Below are 7,527 nucleotides of genomic sequence, written 5' to 3' on the forward strand. Positions count from 1 at the left end.
GCTTTGTTAATACAACTTGAAGAAAATGACCCCCAATTTTCTATCACATCCAGACATGCATATATCCAGTTTCCATAGCTAGTTGGTATATTCTTTGATATTGGAGATCCAGCTTCTAGCCCAGGCTGTCTGATTATCTGTGTGATCTTTGACAAGCAACTAGGCCGTAATCCCCACAGTCCTCATCTGTATGATGAAGAGGTTGGATGAACTGCGACTTGCAAACTGTACTCCTCAGTACCTTAGGGTCCCCTGGGGAGGGCCAAAGGGCAGCTCTCTACCAACTTCTCCCACTACAGCAGCTCTGGTTTTAATTTTTTAATTTTTAAATGCCAAGATACCTTTAAACTCATGGTAGTCAGTGATTAGGTTACACACAGTATAAACAAAACATTGAGACTTGAATATGGGTATTTGATTGAAATGGGGCTCTCCTGGTGGCTCAGTGGTCAAGAATCTGCCTGCCAATGCCAGAGATGCAGGAGACATGGGTTCCATCCCTGGGTTAGAAAGATCCCCTGGAGAAGAAAATGGCAATCCACTCCAGTATTCTTGCCTGAGAAACACCACGGACAGAGAAGTCTGATCAGCTACTGTCCATGGGGTCACAAAGAATCAGACATGACTTAGTGCCTAAACAACAATAACAACATTTGGTTGAAATAACATAGTCAAGTGAAAAATAAGCAATGTTTTACATTATATCATGCATACATCAGAATATTTTAAAGGTGAGAAAACATTGGCAAATCATAGAAACTCTGTTTTTAATTATTATTATTATTTTTTGGGTGTTACAATTAAGGTTCGATTTAGGAAAAATGAATGATATCTAATGTATTGTTCAGCTTTCAAAAATCATATGTCCAGTCTCTTCTCCCAAGGTCTAGTTCAGTAAACACAAAAGGGCTTAACACATCTTATTGGCTAAGAAAATAAAGGGAAATAATGAATTTGTGAATAATGGTTGATATTGTTGGGCTATCTAAAATGTGATAAATGCTTCATAATTATGATTTCACTTATTCCTCACCACAGCCCTGTGGGGTAGTGCTACTATAATCCTTGTAGAGAAACTGAGATTGCTGAGATTGTTAAGCAACTCAGCACATTACTGGTGAGTTTTAACTATGCTGATATTTTAAAAGTATTTATGAAGTACTCATATTTGGGTCCCAGTCTCAAACTTTTGTGTACCATTGTAGTTTTCCCCTTGAGTTCTCTCATCTTCTCTATTCAAGAGTTCATACCTGTTCTGAATCAAATTCTTAAAGAGTCTTAGGAAAAAAAGTCAGAAAATCATTTCTCTAGATCTGTGTTCTTGAGGCTGCTTTAATCATTCAGGGCACGGGAGGCAGAGGACTAGATGAAATGACCTAGTAAGATTAATTTCCAAGTTTCTCATTCTATTTTCTCACACAGTGGTGGCCAAGACGCCTATTACATCCAAGCCCATGTTTCTGAATAGATTTCTGTCTTCAGCATCCAGGGGACATGTGGCCCTCTAATCAGCCCCCGCTCAACCTCCCCAAATAGAAATTACATACCTTCAGTGGTTCAAGATGGGAATTTTGAGGGTAGGTGGTGAGGCTAGGTTGAGGCTCTATGTTTGAATTCTCCCCTTGTGGTACAACTTTAATGAACTAATATTTCCAACATGTTCCCTGTAAGCAAGAGTCAAAAAGGGAGCGGCTGGGGTTTTTAGGAAACTTGGAGAACAACTTTCCCAACTTTGTCTTCTTAGGAATCGATGTGATAATTTCTTGGTGGTATATACTTGGGTGTTAGATTGGTGGGTGGTAGGAATACCAGACCACCTGACCTGCTTCCTGAGAAATATGTGTGCAGGTCAAGAAGCAACAGTTAAAGCCGGCTTTGGAACAGTGGACTGGCTCCAAGTTGGGAAAGGAGTACATCAGGGCTGTATATTGTCATCCTGCTTATTTAACTTATATGCAGAGTACATCATGTGAAATACCAGGCTGGATGAAGCACAAGCTGGAATCAAGATTGCCAGGAGAAATATAAAAAACCTCAGATATGCAGATGACACCACCCTAATGGCAGAAAGCGAAGAGGAACTAAAGAGCCTCTTGATGAAACTGAAAGAGGAGACTGAAAAAGCTGGCTTAAAGCTCAGCATTCAAAAAATGAAGATCATGGTCCCATCACTTCATGGCAAATAGATGGGGAAACAATGGAAACAGTGACAGACTTTATTTTCTTGGGCTCCAAAATCATTACAGATGGTGATTACAGCCATGAAATTAAAAGACACTTGCTCCTTGGAAGAAAAGCTATGACAAACCTAGACAGCATATTAAAAGCAGAGATGTTACTTTGCCAACAAAGGTCCATCTAGTCAAAGCTATGGTTTTTCCAGGAGTCATGTATGGATGTGAGAGTTGGGCTCTAAAGAAAGTTGAACACCCTTGAAGAATTGATGCTTTTGAACTGTGGTGCTGGAGAAGACTCCTGAGAGTCCCTTGGACTGCCAGGAGATCAAACCAGGTAATCCTAAAGGAAATCACTCTTGATTATTCATTGGAAGGACTTATTCTGAAGCTGAAACTCCAATATTTTGACCACTTAATGCAAAGAATTAACTCTTTGGAAAAAACCCTGAGGCTGGGAAAGATTGAAGGCAAGAGGAGAAAGGGATGACAGAGGATGAGATGGTTGGATGGCATCACTGACTCAAAGGATATGAGTTTGAGCAAGCTCTGGGAGTTGGTGAGGGACAGGGAAGCCTGGCGTGCTGCAGTCCATGGAGTTGCAAAGGGTCAGACGTGACTGAATGACTGAACTGAACTGAACTGAGGGAAGGTGTACTGACCCTGGGGTAACGTTGGATAGGCTACACGGTGAGTTCAGGGCCTTCCAGAATGATCTTAGCTATTTAGTTCCATGAAGATCTCGTTCTCCCATATCCTCACGGAACATCTGATGAGTCTCCCGAGGTTTCTCACTGTTACTGGAATTTGAGCAGAAGATTATCTTGTCCATGAAACTAAGCTCCCCAGAGGCTGAGGAATAATCATGTGTGTGTATTTGACCTCTGTTACCCAGCAGGATCTTCTTCTTTACCTCAGTGCCTGGCTCTTCCTTCGGCAGAGGCTTGAGGTGTTCCAGATACAATTTTTTCTTGAAATTTCTGTAAGTTGGAAGCATCTGTGTCTAGCTAGTGTTTGCCAGCACTGCAATCAGGATAATGACAAGTGCATTTTTTTTTCTGTGAAATCAGAAAATCGGTGAACTTCAAGGACGCAAAGAGGAATGTTCATCTAATGACAGGTTCCACTCAGTAAACTCTGATTTCTACACTCTTGTTTGTTCTCAGTGTGATATGTCATCTTGTCGGCTTGTATGCTGCTCACTTAAAAACATTTTTATTTGTTTATTTGGCTGCATTGAGTCTTAGTTCAGCACAAGGATCTTCGCTGTGGCCTGTGGGGATTTTTGTTGCATCACATGGGTTTTTCTCCAGTCACTGTGGGCCACGGGCTCCAGGGCACGTGGGCTTACCCTTTGTGGCTCACAGGCTTAGTTGCTCTGTGGCAAATGGTATCTTATTTCCTCAACCAGGAATTGAACCTGTATCCCTTGCATTGGAATGCAGATTCTTAATCACTGGATCCCTCAGGAAGTCCCTGGCCCACTTTTATTTGATCTGTTTGGAATACTTGCCAGCAGCCATCTGTGAGAAATCTTCTATTCCATCTTCATCCCATCTCTACGCCAGTGGTTTTGAGCATTTTGGGGTCATGCATTCCATTGATACTATGATAATGGATATAAACCCATTCTCTGGAAAATTCATGTATGCACAGAATTTTGCACATAATCTCACTGGATGTGATGACCTAACAACTTACAAGGCAATCGTTTATTTACACACTCATTTATTCATTTACTTGCTCATCACTTATTCACTTGTTCATTCATTTACTGTTAGCTAATGCTGTAATCTAGGTGCTGTGTTAGGTCTTGGAGACTCAAGAACAATGATCCCTACCCTCAAGGATTTTATAGACCAAGCTTACAGATGGTAAGTAAACCATCTGTGATGGTATATTTTGTGTGTCATCTTCACGGGGATAAGGCATGCCTGGACAGCTGGTAAAACATTATTTCTGGGTGTCTGTGAGGGTGTTTTTAGAGGAGATTAGCATTTGGTTTTGTAGGCGGAATGAAGATCGCCCCCACACCCCAATACTACTGAGCATCACCCATCTATTGAGGGCCTATCTAATACAAAAAGTGGGTGGCAGGGCAAGTTTGTTCTTTTTCCTGGGCTGGGCCATCAGTCTTCTCCTGCCCTTAAACATCGGCATTCCTCGTTCTCAGGCTTTCAGACTAGGACTGCAACTTAACCCTGGGGTCCCCTGGTTCTCAGTCCTTCGGACTGAATTCTATTACTGGCTTTCCTGGTTTTCCAGCTTGCAGTTTTTATGGTGGTAAAATATATACAACATAAAATTCACCATTTTGACCATTTTAAAGTGCACAATTCAGTGCCATTAAGTACATTTACAATGTTGTATGACCATGTGCTGTGCTCAGATCAGATGCTCAGTCGTGTCCTCCTCTTTGCAACCCCATGGACTCTTATAGCCCACCAGGCTCCTCTGCCCTCCTAGCAAGAATACTGGTTGGGCTGCCATTTCCTCCTCTGGGGGCTCTTCCTGACCCAGGGATCAAATCTGTGTCTCTTACATCTCCTGCATTGGCAGCTGCCTTTTCTACCACTAGTGCACCTCCACCATGTCACTAGCCGTTTCCAGAACTCTTTCATCACCCCAAACAGGAACTCTGTACTTACTAAGCAGGAACTGCCTCTTCCCCACTCCCTTCTCCTGGTAATCTTTATTCCTCTTCTTGCCTGTATGAATTTGCCTATTCTAGATACCTTGTATAAGTGGACTCATACAAAATTTTCCTTTCGTTTTTGGCTTATTTCAGTTGGCATAGTGTTTTTGAGGTTCATCCAAGTTCTAGCATGTATCAGAATTCATTCCTTTTTAAGGGTGAATAATATTCCATTATATATATATACACACACACACATATATATGCGTGTATATCCATATATATATGGATAGCAGTTCATCTGTTGACGGACACTTGAGTTATTTCTACCTTTTGGCTACTGTGAATAATGCTGTTGTGAACACTGATAAAGAAATATGTGTTTGAGTCCCTGCTTTTGATTCTTTTGGGTATATATCTAGATGTGGAATTGCTGGATCATGTGGTAATTTTATGTTTAACTTTTTGAGGTTATATATATTTTTCTCAAAAGAAAATTTTAAAAGAATTTTCAAATTGTGCTTCATGAATTGCTTGACTATTATTTATGATTGGTATTTATTATTTATGACTGGTTATTTTAAATTTTATTCTGTAAGATTATTATCCTTTTACTTTGGTAATCACCTAGCACAGTTATTCTCATGCTTAAGCTTGTATCAGAGTCACTTGAAGGGCTTGTGCAAACAGAGAATTGGGCTCCATTTCCAGAGTTTCTGATTTGAAAGGTTGGAGGTGAGGACTAGAGGTCTGTATTTCTAGCAAGTTTTCGGACAAGGCTGATGTCACTGTCCTGGAAACCGCATTTTGAGAACCATTGACCATGCCTACTTGGAAATTCTTGAGGTAAAATAGAGCTTACCAACTGTTTTCAAATGTAATTAATTTTATGAGTGCTAAACCTAATAATTGCTGAGGTTGGCATGATATTATAAACACTCATTGTAACGTTGTAGTTTTACTTTTGTATTTTGTAATCAACAATTTTTTTCAGGTCTCTAACATTTTTATAGGCCTCCCCCAGACTTTTAGGCCTTGATTATTGTGCCCAAATCACTGGTGGGGAGAATGGTTTTGCCCAGTGCCTATGTGTACGCAGTGACTCAAATGTGTCTGACCCTTTTGGACCCCGCCAGGCTCCTCTGTCCATGGGATTTTCCCGGCAAGAATAATGGCATCGAAACATGTATACTATCATGTAAGAAACGAAGTACCAGTCTATGTTCGATACAGGATACAGAATGCTTGGGGCTGGTGCATGGGGATGATCCAGAGAGATGATATGGGGTGGGAGGTGGGAGGGGGATTCAGGATTGGGAGCTTGTATACACCTGTGGTGGATTCATGTCAATGTATGGCAAAACCAATACAGTATTGTAAAGTAAAATAAAGTAAAAATTAAAAAAAAAAAAAAAGAATACTGGATCAGGTTGCCGTTTCCTACTCCAGGGTATTTTCCTGACCCGGGGATCAAACCCATGCATGTCTCCTGTGTCTCCTGCATTGGCAGGGGAATTCTTTACCACTGAGCCACCTGGGAAGTCCACCCAATGCCTATAGATTTGCCTTACTTTTTTTTTTTGAATGACTGGATTATTAACCCATTGTGTGAATGGGTCATAATTAATCACACCCAATCAATCAATCAATAAAATCTAACTTGTTTGTATTGTTTTCCTTCTACAAGCAAAGCTTCAGTGAATACTCCTCTGTCCCAGGTGTTTACACTTCTGACTGCATGTTAGAATCACCTGTCCTATTTTGTTCTTCCTGAATATAAAGGGTTTATTCTCTTCTATCATCAGGAGTACGAAATACAAAGTCTCCCCACTCCCGCCACCCCCTCCCCAGTTCCTCAGTGTTAATAGTGATAAGATTGTCCAGGCAGTACTGCTGTTCACTCCCAGCCTCAGGCCTCGAACGTGGCATAGCTAGCACTCAGTGTTTTTCTAATCAGCTCTTCTTCTCCTGTACTTGGATCTCATTACCCGAGGTTCTGATTTTATTGGCCTGAGTGCTGCCCAGGTATGAATATTTTTAAAAAGGTCTTCAGGTGATTTTAATGTGCAGACTGGGGCTAAGAATCATGGTTGTACATGCATCTTTGACCATGTGTGCTGTGTCTTGCCTGGGCCAGGAGAGTCCCTAGAGATACGATGCTAACCCAGAAGAAGACTCATCATTATCTTTGTAAAAAATGATGTTGAAATGATTGTCCCACAAGTCAAGACATGCTGTGTTATCACAGCAGTGGCAGCGGCAACAAGTGTCCTGCTGGTTCTCCTCTGCTCGAAAACATGCGCACCCCTAGCCTTTCCTGGTGTAAATGCTTGTCTTTTAATTACCAGGGAGGAGGGAATGAGCATTAAAAAGACAAGCTTCATTGCAAGAATCAGGACGGTGGCTCGTTCCTTATCCTTAATAGAGTTTCTGAGTTCAGTTGTTTTCATAATTTAAATTCTAGTATCAAAGAAATCTGCAGTGTAGAAACATTAGGACAGATTAATACGTGAAAAGAAAAACACATAAGTGTCTATTTTCTATTTAATGAAAAATAATGAGAATCAAGTCTAATCATCTTAACAGCAGTGTTCAAGTGCAAATGTTACATTTTGGGTCAGAGAAGATGATTGACTAGCAACAGATGCAGAAATTTTTGTCACTGTTGTATGTACTTAAAGGCAGATGTGGCTATGCATCAAGCCAAAAAACTGAAGG

This window comes from Ovis aries, chromosome 5 (genome assembly GCF_016772045.2).
Source record: "Ovis aries strain OAR_USU_Benz2616 breed Rambouillet chromosome 5, ARS-UI_Ramb_v3.0, whole genome shotgun sequence".
NCBI classification, from domain to species: Eukaryota; Metazoa; Chordata; class Mammalia; order Artiodactyla; family Bovidae; genus Ovis; species Ovis aries.